This window comes from Pleurodeles waltl, chromosome 1_2 (genome assembly GCF_031143425.1).
Source record: "Pleurodeles waltl isolate 20211129_DDA chromosome 1_2, aPleWal1.hap1.20221129, whole genome shotgun sequence".
Lineage (NCBI taxonomy): Eukaryota > Metazoa > Chordata > Amphibia > Caudata > Salamandridae > Pleurodeles > Pleurodeles waltl.
In genome coordinates this window covers 615422177-615439527 of record NC_090437.1, presented here as the reverse complement: position 1 = coordinate 615439527, position 17351 = coordinate 615422177, and the positions used below count along the sequence as shown (strand labels likewise).

At 38.9% G+C, this 17351-nt stretch overlaps 1 protein-coding gene across 1 annotated transcript in view; it reads right to left on the bottom strand.

Annotated features, from left to right (window-relative positions):
• Positions 1–778: 778 nt before the first annotated feature.
• The window catches only part of ANKRD50 (ankyrin repeat domain containing 50), a 131747-nt gene continuing 115174 nt past the window's right edge, over positions 779–17351 (bottom strand). Inside the window, exon 5 of the mRNA XM_069242383.1 lies at positions 779–6011. The gene's annotated coding sequence lies outside the window, so the exon portion shown is untranslated. The remainder of the gene's footprint in view (positions 6012–17351) is intronic.

Sequence of the window (17351 nt, the reverse complement as noted above, 5' to 3'; positions counted from 1 at the left end):
TGCTACCAAGCGAGATAGAGCTTTGCTTCACAAGCATCTTCAATTGAGCACCTAATGCTAATCTTTCTCCAAATGTTCCCAACGTTTATACATTTTCCCACAACGATGGCTGAACTAGCATGCACGTAATAGAAACCAACACTTTAGATAACAGTTCTAGCAGGTGCCTGGGTTTCAGGTGAGAGCAAGAAAGGACTTTGAAAAGGGATGCAACAGTAGAGAGCTCAGATGATGAGCTAGCTTAGTTGGGAAATCTTACTTCGTAGTGCCATACATGCAAATGAGGCAGAGTATGTCAGAGAGAAGAGAACTTAAGCACATTAGCATAACATAAACATACAAAATGGCTTCAGGTTACTCAACATGTTAGTTTAGCAAACAAGATATTAAATCCTTAGAAAACAGCTAAACTAGATTTCAATGTTTAAATTGAGACCCTGAAATTCGTTTATATTTTTCCGCAATATGCTGCTGGATGAACTATGCTGACAGAAGTGGTTAATATCTGAGTCTCAAATTATTTTGGCTGGGGTCGCTTTAGTTTTCTGTTTTATCTTCACTATGACAAAGCTCAAGGTAATGACACTCTAATAAACTGATATTAATGTATTTATATCAGGTGACCTAATGTTTTCTGGGAAGGAGCGTGAACAATATAATTGGAGAGGGAGTCTGTAAAATTAAGGAATGCAATCAAAGGTGCTGCGGAAGAGGAACACAAAATAGTGTGAAAGCAACTGCAAAGATAAATACTCAAAGAAAATAGTACAACATCTGCTGAAAAGCAAATATATTTATTATGCACGTTCATATACATTGGGATTTCTGCTTCTTTTAATACAAGGAATATTTTGTTTTTAAAAAAAAAAGCAAATTGTAAAATTCAATGTACTATACAGGCTATTTACAACCCAAAACATAAAGAAAAACGTCTCACTGCAAATCAAGCCAACGTAATTAATATGATCAAAGATGTTATTTTAGACAACACATACATTTGCATAGCAGAATAACTGGTGTTTAAGTGACAGTTACTAAATAGTTGGTAATACTTTACTACAAAAGGAGGACTGCCAATCTACTCTAATGATTCTGTTGTTCAAATCTGGAATAGTCTAATGCTTCTGTTGATGTGTCAACCTTCGTAAACAAGTTATTCTGAAAAGTTACTCTGTAGGGAATTCCTGGATTTGTTTGGGTCATTGGAAGAGTAGGAGTTTGAGGCACAGTGGCCTGTGGCTACCAAGAGCAAAATGAGTTAAATCTAGTTACTTTAACTGAAAATCTATCCCTGTATTTTCATTAGAATCATTTCAAAATAACCCAGATGTGGTACAAATACCACAAAACAGAATCCATGCAAGTTGCAACTCCTTCCGAACCAAATAGGCATGTGATACTACTTTTATTTAAGTGTCAACACTTGAAAATAACAATATGATGTTCCTTTCCTTTGCTGCATATTCTGAATTCCTTATGTACATGCACTTTATTTTTTTCTCAACACTGAAATTTGGATATGGCATTGCCTTGTAAACAGGCTTCGGCTTTGTGCATTAAGTCACAAGGTGCATCTAGTAACAACACACAATAAAATTAAATAAATAACAACCAAATGTTAATCAATAAAATACAGGAGGAACGTGGCAGTCTTTTGGTATATATCAATACAGAAAAAACATACACCTAACAAACAACTTCATTATGGTACAGTATTTCTAAAGGTGTACTTTGGGGGTCTAAAAGTTCTCAAACTTGCTTTCTGTCATCTAGCTTCACCAAGCCATTAACAATCTTAAGGCTTTTTGCAATTTATTTATGCATTTTATAAATATATCCCACAGGGACAAATAATTAAGCAATTCAATATTTTACATGCCACCTCAGTTGAGGCCATATTAGGACTATTCTAGTGATCAACACGGATTCAGAAAAAAAGGACTAAAATACACGCTTTCCCAAAAGAGGATCCACATTCTCTGCACAACAATCAATCTACTCATGCCACGTTGCTTCTTTTATGTATCCCAAATAATTAAAATCAAATGTCCTAGTATAGGAGGGATTCTTCTTCTGTAAGGCAGCTAACATACACTTATTTATGTTTATTGAGGTAAAAGCCAAGAGAAATCCTTTTTAACCATACGTTCAACAAAATGCAGAGTTTAACTTTGAGTGTTGGAAGTTAAACAATATTTATATCATTTCATTATAGATGTAAGAAGGGTCTACATATATATAATGAAAAAGCTTACAGTGGTGCAGTGCTCACAACAGGAAATAGTTTAAATGGCACGAGGCGGACATTACAGCATAGGACAAGTCTAATCCGCAGCCCTTTGCATAAAAAAATACATACATACAGCAAACGCGGTCTGCAACATAATGACATACATGGTATTTGTTATATAGAATTTGTAAAAAAAAATTAAATGATTCTATAAATTAGTTATGCACCATAATAATAAGGCCATCTAGTGAATACAATGTAAAAATCAGAAAGGAAACAACATTATACTCTGGGAAACCTATTTCAAAATGAGCACAAATTGCTGCAACTAAAATAGGCAATGCAACAAGTTAGAGAGTAATGTAAGGTCCCCATGAGAGTAATACATTAATAGGAATGCAGGGTTTCAATAACAAATTATAAACTTCATTCCTCAATTGCGCTAAGTTTCCACCTTCATCAACTTGATAAAAGAGCCAAGCACTAGTAAACTTGAACATGTAATGTTTTTTCAATGTTTGTGCCTCAGCTAACAAATAATTGATATCAACTAAAGTGGAATGAAATGCAACACAAAAGCTTCTAAACTAGGAGTGGGAGTGTCCTGTTAATACACAACTAGTATTTCTAAAGAACAAATCTCACTTCAATCAGTGCTACACTGATCAATGTCCCGCTGCACTGGCCACAATTGAACGACAAGGCCATGGGTAACAAAGCAACATCATGATTTGTGTACACTTCTTAAACACAGACATGGAAATGGATGGGAAATCACGGTGCAACGCTGATGCTACAGTCCTCGCTGGGCACTAAACTCTTGAGCTAGATAACCCTAGCTGTTAATATGTAGAGATGTGGTAAAATGGCTGAAGTCCATCTAACATCTCTAAACCAGTAATGGGATTCTTCTCAAGCCTATCCTACCTGTCCTTTTTTGTAGGAGAGATTATGTATCACAACTTTAGCTAAAAGGCGTTTAATTATGTTTAGAATATTGATTTGCCACCTACACATTTAGAATATGGCTGAAGAGTGTGTCTACATTATTGTCCTAATTCCCTGCAGAGGTAGTATACAGTATGTAGAAAGTAAACCACAGCAGAGAATAAATATCAAGTGCTCTAATGACCTCACAAACCGGTAAGGCTTTTATTTCAGCTTTTGTGGCCGACTTTGAATTACCGAATAACCTTCATGCAATCTTCACCCCATAGACCACAATTCCATAGAGAACAGCCAATGTACATCCTCTATATGACCAATATTATTCTGAAGCCTTTCAGAAGTATGAACTGGTATCATATCACAATTTGTAAGAGCTTAACATAATTTCTTTACTTTGTAAAAAAAAAAAAAGGAAAATTAATGTAATCATTTTTATGCACTTCTTGAAGCTACCGTGCACAGCTAAGTACCCCTGAGTGTACTACCCCGTTAAGGTTTATACATTGCTTCAGGTCTGTGCTAGTTTAGCGATTAAAGCGATGGAGAAATAACTGGAAAATTCAAGCTGATGGAAGATGATCAACTGATGGGGAACTAATGAAAATGACGTACATTACTTCCGCAGCATCTAATAATGAACAACTGCTGCAATTGTAGAGCAACATAGTGTTGCTGAAGCTACCAAATTGGATACATGTATTACTCACAAGGAGTGGGCCCGTACCTGCAGACACGCAACTATAATCTGCCTTAACTACACCAACCAAAAATTGATCACCTGCATGGTGAGATACCTGGAGGGTGTGGAGCACAACCTGGCCAAAGTACTCAGGGCAGACAAAAAGTTGGGGGAATAAGCCCTCAGCCAGAATTACTAAAACTATAACACCCAAGCACCCACGCCACGTGTTTTGAACGGGCCCTAATTCCATGGTTGTACATGTTATGGTTCTATTTTCTTTTAAGAGTGATGAGCTAATTTGACTGTTTTACTTTGAATAACTGCAATGGTTTTCATTAACTAAACACACTGATAATAATAAACCTGAACTACTCACAAGGAATGTGCAAGCCATAAGAAACTGAGTAGGAGACATTTATAGTTATTGGATACTCTGGAGGGAGAGATGAACCCACAACAACATATATGCTGCCCATCTCCTTGAAGGTAGAAGATGATGTTCTAAACCAGTTGATCATTGTTAAAAGATCTTCAACTGCTTCAAGTTCTGTTGCACATTTATAACTGGTCCCAACAGTTATTGTTCACGGACTTCTTAGGTGCCAAAGAATAAAAGCATGTGATTATGTTCCTTTTCTCTACGCTATCTCACTTAGCATATTCAACTGCTTTTAAGTAAAGAGAACAGCACAATAAACCAGGGCAAAGACAATAGACACTTAACAGCCATATTCAAAGCGCACGTTCTAATATGTAGTTCAAAAAGTGTGCCGTGAAATCAGTGTATATAAAATGGAGAAGTTCAATTTAGATGTCGACCTTAATCTTTCATTATGAGAGTCAATTTGCATCCGAAACAAATGTTCAGAATTTGTAATTGTAGTCAAACCACTGAGAAGTATGTGCCAAGCATGCACTATGATGCTATATCGCGCCATTACCAACCCAGTGTCCCAGTCAAATATATATTATTTCAACTAAACTGATGGAGATTCTATTGTCTATGCCAGGAATTTTAGAATCTAATTTAAATGGCTGTTGTTGGCTACACGGCTGCGTTTTATGCGAATAATTGGAAAAATAATAAAGAATTTAATTTTTTCTACAACATATGGAGAGTTTCTCTGAACAATAATTTTAGAATTAATTATCTGTATTGGCTGTGGCGCTGCCTCTCTATTCTTGTATTATTTCAGTATTTAGGACCCTAGACAGGGAGGTGGACCCAGGGAGGTGAGCAACATGTCTGTCAAATGACAGGAACGTATTGGGTAGTGCAGTTCAATAGTCCTTAGCTGTGTAGAGGTAGTGTCCACGAATTTAAAGGAGAAAGCCTTATGGATAGTAGTAGACGGATGGAAGGGTGGATGGTAGTACAGAACATTTACACAACATCCTATAAAACTATTGATGTATTAACCCCTTAAAGTATGCCTCACAACAAATCAGTCTAACTGTAGCCACTAGGACAAAAAACGTAAAAAGCTTCAACTAAGTTCACAAGTGTTGTGTCACAGCTTCAGAAATGCACACAGGAACTCCTGATTTAAATTTTCAAATCCATATAACACATGTTGATGTTTGTAAATATGCATACACTAACACGATCCAACAACCCAAGTATTGCAAATATGTTTACACATCTTTCACAGCCACCAATAACTGGTTTACATATTTGGAGTATTAACAATGAGCAAACTCAGCACTTTCTCGATACCGTTACCAGATGTGTTTGTCACAAGCGTGAAGCACAAACGAAAATTGCCATACCATTTATTTGAAAGATGATTTCAATGGTAAGTGTGATTTCTTCTGCCAAATAGGTACATACATTTACAACAAGCTCTTTCTTATAGGCCTCTGTGGGGCATGCAAACTTTTAAGACTTCCTTACGTTTTTTTCATTAAATGTTTTCTAAATGTTATAATCGTACGTCTTTTATGGCACAGACATGTTTGTTCAAGCACCTACGTTATCTAGACTGCAGGAGCCATTTAACTATGGGCACCTGCCAAGGATAAGCATGTGAATACAGCTGCAGTAATCACATTAAGCCAATCTAGTTAAAACAACAGGGCACGTTTGTATCCAAGACGATATATGTAGTACTCCAGCCATCAGCACCAATGTTTCACGTTGACAGAGTACACCTGGCGAAGAAAAAGAAGGAAAATTAAGGTCATGTATTGTACCTCTTCCTTTACTTCCACGACACCATATTTGTAAACTGCAATTTTTAGTCAAATTGAAATGTATATGGACGTGGTTGTATATTCTATACACGTGTAAAAGAAGGGATAAACATCCTGTTCTCTTAAGGTTAATCGTAAAACAAATAACAAAAAGAAATCACCCAATATAACTAAACTTTCCTTTAAATGGAGATTTTTGAACAATGGCTACTGCAACATCACATAATTTAGCTTCTCATAAAAAATAATACATTTTAATACAAAACTCTATATTATAGCACAGAAACTGTGGCAATACCGTGCATCTGGTGGAACATAAATGATATTGAGGATACTAAAAATAGAGCAGAGGTATTCTGACAGGTAGAAGCAAATGGCATTTCAATTGGTCTTACCGGGGAGACCAATCTGATATTAAGGGGATCTTCAACAAATAATGTGGTCAGAGCACAATTTCATTACGCGAGGCTTCATTTGATCTCTGAATTGTGCAACTGGTCTTTGAACTTTGCACACGGAAAAAGACCAAGTTTATTAGCATACACTTACGCATTATTCTTCATTCTCAATATTTTTAGTTACTGCATGCTGGTACCAAAAGTTGGGTAGATGGGGGAAGTGATCTAACCACTAAACATTCTTATACTTGTGCCTGTCCTTAACTGACGATCCTAACACTAGAATTCTCAAATCAAATGGCTCTTGATTTCCTGCTGCCTTTGAAAACCTTAGCGTTTAAAAGAGGTAATCTACCTGCTCTTTAGTGCATATCTGAACATGGGTCTATGAAGTTAGCCTTTAAGACAAGCATTGGCAAAACCAATAGGTCTCACCATTTTGAGAGCTTTTGGCTTGCCAATGTCTTTTATAACAGCACCCATGATGCTTTACAACAAAAACCACTAACTTTAGCATGGCTAAAAGTTATTGATGTGGCACAGAGGAGAGTGGCATAGAGTGGAGAGGCATAGAGGATGAGGCATACAGTTGGATGGCACTGAAGAGAGAGGCACTGAGGGGAGTAACAGGTGAGTAGAGCGGCATAGAGATGAGTGGAATAGAGCAGAGTGGCAGAGGGGAGCGGGGTGTCATGGCATAGAGTGGAGTAGAAGGCACTGAGTGGTTCACAGTAGAGCGGAATAGAGCAGAGTGGCAAAGAGGGGAGTGGGATAGCGGGCAGGCAGAGTAGAGTAGTGTACATCAGTTTGGAGTGGAGTGGAGTGGAGTAGAATGGAGTGGCATAGAGTAGAGTGGCACAGAGTACGGTGAAGTGAATGGAGACTGGAGTAGAGTAGCATAGAGAAGAGTGGAGTGGCCAGAGTAGAGTGGAGTGGCCAGAGTAGAGTGGGGCAGTGGTATCGTGTAGAGTATAGCAAAGTAGTGTGGAGTGGCACAGAGTGAAATGGAACGGACTGGCTTAGAGTGGTGGAGCGTAGAGTTGTGTGGTGTTAAGTGAGGTACAGTGGCACAGAGTGGAGTGGCGTAAAGGGGAGTGATGTGCACAGAGTAAAGTGCAGTTGAGTATATAGTGCAGTGCTGTAGAGTGGTTTAGAGTGACTGCATAAAGTGGAGTGGTGAGGAGTGGCATAGATTAGTACAGCTGCAGGCACAAGTAAGTAGGAGCCAACAGTGACAAAATAAGGGGTGAAAGTTACATGAGGAAGAAGCCATATGCAAGTGTTAAACAGGTGAAAGAACACTGCACATCCAGGAATAATATAAAAACACTTATTAATGAAAATAAAAATAGTGTGTTTGAAAATAACAAGGAAGAACAAAGATGAGGATCAAGTCATACTTGGTCTATGCTTCACTGAAGAGCTAACACAAGAAAGGAAAGGAAGCCAACAGGAGCCACAATACTGAAAGATTGACAACAAAAACAATTAATGGTGTGCTGTGGACTGTTTGTAATCTCACTGAATTGTAAACAATATGTTGTGTAGCACAGCGCTTGCTCTGTGTAGATGAGACCTCTTAGCCAAAGCCACATTTATCTGAGCTGGGAATCTGTTACTGAAAGTGTCTGCTCTGGCACAACACAACACAGACACCCCAAAATATTTTTGGGGAACTGCTGCATATGCTTATGAATCCAGTTGGCTAAAACAAATCCCACTAGCCCCTCAAATCTCAATGTGAAGGACTGTCTACACGTTTGGTCATCACTTAGACCATATTACTTCCTTAACTGGGGAGAACATCATTAAATGCCTTGCATTCATTAAATATGATTCCTCTTGTGACCGATCACCCAACTCAACTTATGAAAGTCACTACCCCTGTGGCCCGAAATTATTGCCATAAATCGTAATCTGTTCCTGGCCTTTTTGTGTCCCTATTTAACTAGACAAATCACAGCCAGACCTTTGTTGAAAAACCTAATGCTGATCCCAGTGATCTAAACAATTACTGCTCTACCCTCCTGCTCTAAAAATGTAAAATTCTGAATCAGGATGTTAACTCTTTACCACGTCTCAGACTGAATTCATTACAAATGGAGGTCCTTTTTCTGGATTGACATACGTCAATCTGGACTACTGCTTGATAGTTCGCAACTTTAGGGCATCTCAAGTCCTGCCTCAATCGGATCATGGCATCAGGTTCTCCATCTATTTTCTCCTTTTATAACATCTTTAAAAACGAATTTCCTTTCTTCATCTGGAAATTCATGCTTTGAACACCTAAGCTACTGTTTCATCATGAACAGGCTATACTATAATAATAACCCAAATATCTTCTCAACAATCTATAGATGCTCCAAAATACTGCAATCCATTGTCTTATTGCCAAGCCTCAATGAATCTTGATACAAAGGTCCTTATCTTCAAGATGCTCTGACTGGCCCACTATGTTATTAATTCCAGTGGGTCAGCTTATGTCCACATGAAATTCACCTTCACCTGTGATGAGCTCTGCCTATCTATTCCATCTTAAGATCCCTTTTACATATTCCCATGCAGGTGGCCATTCTTTGTCGACTGGCCTGCAAGAGTCTGGAATTCTTTCTCCTTAACTCTTCACTTTGTTAGTAACCAACTCTCTTTTCATAAACCTTTGAGGTTCCAACTACTTATTCACACTCTTTAGTATGTTGCTCCTTTGTGAAACTGGAATACAGAGCTGACATCACTTTGGGAAGGGTGTTTTGCAAATTCATGAATAAATCAAACAATCCAGAGGAGCAGGATGTGGGTAAAAGTTGCAAGACTTTCAAATCTGTTAAATACACAACTATTGTGCTGTGCACTTTTAATTCGACTTTCTGTAATTGAATGCCTTGATCATATGACCAGCAAGAAGTCATAAAAACCTTGTGACCTTTAATAATAATTTTTTAATTACTTAAAATATAAAAGCCACTGGTAATTTACTGTAAACTCCCAATTTACAGTGTTCACCTAACAATCAATATTATGCCAGACTGTGGTGATGTTTAAGTGCTATTTGCCTAACCGATTTTAATATACATATTTGTAATCCCATTTCAATAGAGGAAACATTTTCATGTAATTCTCATTTCAACGTTTATTTATTGTGATATAAACGTCCTAAGAAAAGCGGTCTCTTAAGAAAACAAAAGGAAGCAGAACATAAATATTACACAATTAATGCTTAGAAAATGAACTTTCAAACAGCAGAAAAATTGGGGTTGCCAGTTTTGGACATGCACTGTCATTTTGATATTCGATTTTACTTATTAGAATTTGAAAGAGGGAGCCTGAGTCAAGGGGAGGGTTGGTTACACCCACGCAGTTTATCTTACATGTCTTCACGTGTCGGAGTCTGCACCTATTTATTAAGGAGGTTTACACAGTGCCAACATGTTGCTTAACAGACACTTCAGAATACTATGATGAAGGGTAGTCAAGATAACTGGTTTTCTAGTAAAGGATCGAAGTAGAAAACTGAGTAGTAGGGGATGAATAGCAAACAGGATAAACAAGATCACCTAATGGAGTAACACAAAGCAATAGATAGAGGGACTAACTACATGGGCATCAAAGAATAGAAGAACTTGTTGGATCGTAAGGCCGGGCAATCTCAAAGGCTAGTCCAAAAAGATTTCAAAGGCTAGTCCAAAAAAAGCACAAAAAAATGTAGTTGGAGGTGTACTCAAAGTGTCTCTGAAAGGAAGGTTTGTGGTTTTTCCAGAAGTGGAGTTACTTGTGGCCTTCTGCAGTAAGATCAGGATTGTTGCAGAAGTTTGGCCCTGTCAACTTTATGGATCTTTCTCTGTATGTATTTACGGATTTAGATGGAATTTCTATAGCTAAAACCTACTGAGAAGGCATGGTCTGAGACGAGCATAAAGTCAACAAGTAAGAGGAACGGAAACTGGGTTATTGGGGTTAATGCATTGTGATGTACTGATCCTGAAAGACAGGAGTCTTCAATTCATTCCTAAACTGTAGCAGAGTTGGGTCAGTCCTGGTAGATACAGGAATGTTGCTCCAGATCTGGGATGTACATATGGAAAAAAGGTTTAGTGTCAATTTGCTTAAGCCTTTTGGGTTTATGTGGATGGTACTGTGATGCACTCAATCAAGATCCTCATACAGTGGTATGGGATGTGTCTGCGTTGGTTTTGAATGTTTATTGAGCTTTTTATGAGTAGTAGAGCGAAGTAGAGTACAGATTACCAGAGCACCGATAACTGGAGTTTAAAAGTACATTGAAAATGATCGCCAGAGTTCTCATTCTCGTTGTGGGAAACTGAGCTTACCCCAAAACCGCATGTGAAATGAATGGTAAAGTGTGTTATTGTGTCAGTCCTGTTGTTCAAGAAGAGGACCTTTACAATAGCCTCAATGGGCAAAAGACGCTTTCCTCCTTCCACAGATATGTATACTAAGAAATTAGCAATATTCCTTAGTCACACATATCAGTCTAATTGAAGAAAGACTTGGCAATTGTCTGCATACCGCTGGAGCTAGAGATAATGGGAGACAATATCATGAGATAGAGGATGCATATAAACAATGAATAAAAGCGGTGACAGAAATGAACCTTGAGGAACCCCACATTGGAATGATTTTCAGATGGATTCAAATGAATAGATCCAGAATTCTGGTCTTTTATTGGACAGGATTACATAGGTCCAGACCAAAGCAGCTCCTGATATTCCTATCCGAACAATTACTATCCCTAACCATTTCAACAGATCTGATGGTCAAAAGTGTTGTATGAAGCATAAGCATTGAGGTAAATCAGTGCTGCTGGTTGGTTTGTTTTCCAGAGATGAGAGACTTAAACTACTGTTTGCTTAGTAAAGAAAACTAGAGCATCAATACTATAGGGGAGTGCAACATGTTGGTGAGATTATCAAGTGATTTAAAGTTATCCAATTTCCCGGACTAATGGCTGGTCTGAAGGAAAAGTTATAATTCAGAAGAGGTTTCATTATGGGAAATATACTGGTGTACAGAATGTTTATTTAAGTATTAATTTATACGAGTTAGTGACTGAAGGAGTGCAGTATTTATAGTACTTCTGTGGTCATGGAGGGAAGTCAAGCTAACTAAAGTGGTGCCTTCTTCAAATATGAAAAACGTTTGTACAGGCCTAGACAAGTGCATCTCTCCTTACATTTTACTTGAGAAACGAGTCACATGCCAGATCCATTTGGACTGATCTTACTGACTTTATTGCTTTCAGACCAGACAGAGCTCAGTACAGGCCACTGTTACCTTGCTGGCCAGCAGCAACAGACATGAGGCATTAAAGGTTTTTTAATAAGCAGGGAAGCTTAATCTATAAAAGGGATTTGAGCGGACAGCCTCAAACTATTCACAGTGGAGAACAGGAGGAGTATGTACAGGATGACATATAAAACCTGGACAATCAGCCTACCTGAAGGACAGTGACAATCTCGTGCTTCATTCAACTACAGTCCAAAGGACCCCAGCTGTGGCAAAGGACCCAGATATAGGGGCTGGATGGAGAACTAGCTGGGTGGCATTGTATGCACAGAGGTACAAGTAACGTGACCTGTGGCCCTGAACTATAAATTTGCTGTCATCACGATTAAGTCACTATCTAGCACAAGCTGAGAGGACAGTAGCCACCCTTTGAAGAACTGGGGTGACTTTTAATAATTCAAGACCATCACGGATGATGTGGAGCATACAAAAAATTAAGAAGCCCCAGTGGACTTCCGTAACTACTGAGTTTACTGGTCACAAAACCTTCTTGTGCCCTCTATTCTGTAGCTTTGCACACAGGGCTCATGTTGGTTTTCCCCTGCAGCACCTCACGGCATCCTGCAAACCATTCTTCCCCTCCCAGAGCTCTCCACCCCCTTGAACCTCCTGTACCACTGCTCCACCTGGTTGCACACTTGTAGAGTATCACGTTTCCTAGTTTGTTAAATCCATCTGCCTACCTATTACATGTAACCATTTAGGCGTATTTTTCCACTTGCCCTGGTTTTTGGTGCCAACGGGTGTGACCTATTGACTTACTGACTATCGGCTAACGCTCTTGGTTCCGGCAGTTTGGTTAATTGATTCCAACCGTCAATTGCACCTGCCATCTGCAAAGGTCACATCCGTTAAGTTAACAAGTGTTTCCTCCCATGTTTCAATTTAACTTTCTAGTCCTTCCATCTGAGCAACTTGCCCTTCTGGAACAGTCTTCCCATCGGGTATATATGTCCCGCCTGAACGCGAGTTGGGGCTTGGCTTCGTTCCTGTCCAGCGCAAGCATCTTCCCTGCACTCAACTTCTGAGTTGCCAGGAACTTCCAGCGCTCTAGTCTTCCAGGCCTTCCTGTGACCCCTACTCTGTCAACTTCATGTTCAGAGCTACGATTCTACCTCCACTTGTAGCTTCTTACTCCTCAGCCTTCAGCCTTCCTTTGGATTCCAGTTGAAGAATCAAAGACTAGGCAAAATACAGATTCTCAGGTTAGTGCGCATTAATCCTTAGTTCAGTTTTCAGAATTGTCCATAACTGAGTTCCTTAAACTAGAACAACCTGGTCTTGGAAAATGGACATTATGTGTTCCTACGTTTTGAAAGTCCTAGAGCTCCAAACACTACCTCATGGGCGCTCCATACTGTATTTGACTCTGAACTGAAGGTGTTCATGTTTGTATTCTTGACAAGTTTTTGTATTAAGAACTCTAAAATACTTTGAACGCACAATCATGATTTCTGAATTCCGAACTGAACCTTGTTATTCTGGATATTATGATTATGCTGAGTGCCAGAAAACTAATGTTTTCCTTTGCATTTGTATCTGCTTTCAAGCCTTATTGAGAAGATGTACTATGGGCCAAACTCTTAGATAAATTCATAGTTCAATACAATTCAAAACCTGAGGTTCTACATATTTCAAGTTTGGATAAGGAACACAGTCACTCATCTGGGATGTTTTTAAACTATTATACCAATAATACATTATATTATTCCCAATTTATGGAGTAGGAGTGGAAAATCAGAATGTAAACTTTATTTATATTGTTTTTGGGCCAGACTTGCGAATTAGCAGATGTGTGGGGGGGGGGGGTGAAGTAGGTTGCTCCTGCCAAAAAACGGTTTTCACCTGCAGAACAAACAAAATCTGAATTGATTTGCAGAGCCAAAATTTATTTTTCTACTATAACAGGAACAGACAAATACACATAGAAAGGTGGAAAGGGGTGTCATTTTTGAGAAACAGGAGTTACATGTGTTTTGGTTGTGGATCACCCCATGTAGATTTGGAACTTGGTTTTGTTATCCCTCTGTAGAAACGTCAACTTTGTAAAATTCAAGCAATCCCTTAAGACAGCTCTTCAGGAAGCTTTTGGATCGCTTATCTAGAGACATTTATCAAGCCTTTTGCAAACATATTTTCTGTTAATAATCTTAGCGGCTCATTATAATTATCTTTATTAGAAAAGCTCTGATTCACCCTAGTGCTGTATAAAATCAATAAATAAAACGAACTGAAGAAATGAGAACGTATGCCAAATCTATCGAAGATGGCATCCTCTGATGCAAAATAGTGTTGTTTAAAGCATTTTATACACACATCTATAATGAAAATTAAACACAAAGTGGTTGGTAATGATGAATTTTTCATAGAACTGTCATAAATGAGATTAGTTTAGGAACAAAATGGGCTATAACGGCAAAAGGAAATTCAGGCAACTATACAGCAATTAGCCAACAAGAAAGCATTGTTACATATTTTCAGAAATTGTGTTTAGGTGCGGAATCCACTGCAATGTCCCTAAAATATTCGTAAGAGCCTAAGCTCTTTTGAGCCATACTTCCTCTTAAAAAGTGACAGAAATAGGTATGTCAAGAAGATGTCCAAAAGTTTATACTTTCTAAGCCCTGCCCTGGAAATAATAAGCAGCAGGGTTGAATTCCAGGTCAATACCTTTTCACCCAGACTGGTCTCGTATCAAATCCATAAACTGACAGAGCTGTTCAACCAAGAGAAGACACCTCTGCCCATTATAAACTTGGACGCGGAGAAAGCATTTAGCTACACAGAATGGGCACATGCATTCTAGACAATTCTGAGGCTATTAGACAAATAATCAGAAAATAATAGGGGATAAAGGGGCGTAGCTTGGTTAATAAGATTTTGGGGTGGGGGGGGCTTCAAAAATAAAATCACAACGAGATATATTGTTAAAACACAATATATGAGAACCAGGACATATAGAGGGTGTAAGGGAATGTGGAAAGAGAGAGAACAAAATACATTTTTTTGAGGGGGGGTGGTTAACACCCCCCAAACAACCCCACAGTAAGCTACGTCCCTGAGGGGACATATTGAAAGATTTGCAGAGATGGAACTGGATACGGCTAACTTGATTTAGAGGGAGCTACTCCATAATAGTCTATTATCCAAGATATTACCACAAACAAAAAACGATTCAAAATTAGGTCCCTTTCATAATATGACTAGCAACTGCATCTGGGGATATAAGACATTAAAAACATGGTTCAAACTATGCCATCCTACCTTAAATGTTGAATAGGTGATGCCCCACATAAAACTTTATTACAGAAACAGAACCGTCTTAATATCTCCTTTGAAGAGGAAGATCCTACGATTCTTCGCAGCACAATGCTGAAAATCTCAAAGGACTATCAATTCAATAAATAAGCTTCCAAAGTCCACCTTAAAAATCCTACTTTTCCAGCAGATGCACTCGACCCCACAGCACACGGTCTTTTGCTTTGCACAGGGAAGAGAAGCTTGGGTGAAAAGCTTGGCCTCTTTCTGATGCACAGGCCCACTGTGCTTGTCCTTTGAACAGGCCTCTTTTTAAACATGTTTTCGGATTCAGGAATGTTAAATAGGATTTGTGAATACAGCATCTCACCCTAAAGCTTCCATCGGTATAGTGTATCAAATTTCTAAGTCGCAAAACCCTTACAATTTAAAAGCAGGTAAAATGGACCCCCATCTGCCATTTTAGGTGTCAGGGATTCTCAAGTCAGGAATCGGACTCTCAAATCCCACAATTCTTGGAATTCCGTGGGGGGTCCCTTCTGGGTCCCTCACTGTGGCCGGAGGGTCAGATTGTGCCTAATCTGCCTCCACCAGGACAATTTTTTCAGCACTGCAGAGCACAATCCATAGCTCGCATAACAGCAATATAAACTTTGCCTTGAAAGTATTGCGTTGGGTGTGCAAGCTATGGTTTGCATAGTTATTATGCGAATAAAGGATTGTGCACCTAACCATAGCTTGTGAATTTCAGTTCTTATTACAATTTAATTATTAACCACAACTGCACTTTAAATATGTTTTAGGTGGCTGCCTTTTCTGCTTTTTAAACATACACAGGTTATCGTAATAACCACAGCGAACTATAAATTCACTGTTGATAAAGGCCAAAGTCATGCGACTTGTTAGCAAGTATCTACTTAAACGTTATATGTTTGAATCCTCAACCCTAAAGAGACCGGGGGAGGTTAATAGGCTACCACACGACCTCCCAATTCACAGTCACTTATCACAAAAGGTATGGCAGCACAGTGAACAATATGTTAATACCGATCATTCACAAGTATGAACCTGATCTGTGAATTTTTTAACATTTAGTCATTACTAGTGTGTGACTTCAAGGACACCATCTCTGCCCCAGACCAGGAGATAGTAATCCCTATATTCTAGGGTAAGGGTAAGGGCTATCTCATTTTTAATTTTTACTGTTATTTCATTATGTATCTAACATCACTGTTGCTCACCTGATGGAGACATAGAATGCAGAAATGGAGGTTGAATTTACTTTCTTTTGTTGATTGTAATACACAGTTGACAGAGACAGGAATGCATGCTTCTAGAATGGACACACAAGTTTCACTTGGTTTGCAGTGATTTTCACTTGCATGCTCACAAGTGCACGTGATCTTGGAATATTAGATAAGAGGGACATTTAGTGGCCATTCCTAAAGTTATTGTTTTTGTTTCCAAATAAGACTCTATACCAGTTTCTTCAATCAGGTAGGACTTGAATTTGGTGTAATGAGTAAATTAGGTTGCAGGGCTATTACACTGCGCTAGCTAGGGATCCTTAGCCCCGAGGAATGCCCCCAAACCAGGATAGGCTTGTTGTGAGGGCAGAAACATGTTGGCTATTTGAGACGGTTTGAGCCATTATTCTCAGCACGAGCGTCCTACTTTTGTTTTTAGCCATACCTGTGGACACAACTATGAAAGTTTATCATACCGGTAGTCCTCAAGGGGTTTTTAACATACCCGGATCTCTACTTTTGTCCAGTAGCTTTTACTTAAGAACTACTCCTGGTGGCACAGTCCTATCAGGGTAGGGAGAGTCCGCCGATGATGAAGCATGACACTATTATGTGTGTGAGGCATCCTCTTCCAAAAGGAAAAACTTCCCTCTTGTTTTCAAAATATACTAGCACTCCTGTCTTTCCCAACTCGGCTGCTCAGCTTCTATGTTAGAACACTTACCTTGGTGCCTCATAAGGGACCATGCTCGGACTGATGAACAGACACCACCAGAAAGTTCATGCAAGTATTGGTTTGTAGCTGCTGTCTAAAACTCCCTTGCCTGAGAGACCTGAACAAGAATAACTACACATCGCAAAAGACCTCTAGTCGGGCAGGTGTGGGTCAAGATTAAGTCTCTTTAAAGGGGCCATAAAGTGAAGAGAAATACAACAGTTCTCTTTTAACAGTCTTATGTTGTGAACAATCACCACCATCAGACATTCTAGTTAAGTGCACTGTTTGTGGATCACACGTTTGTTCTGAAATTGAGACCTGTTGTGGCATCATTTACAGGATGGCCTCTTCTGTGCCATTTCTCTTGCATTAG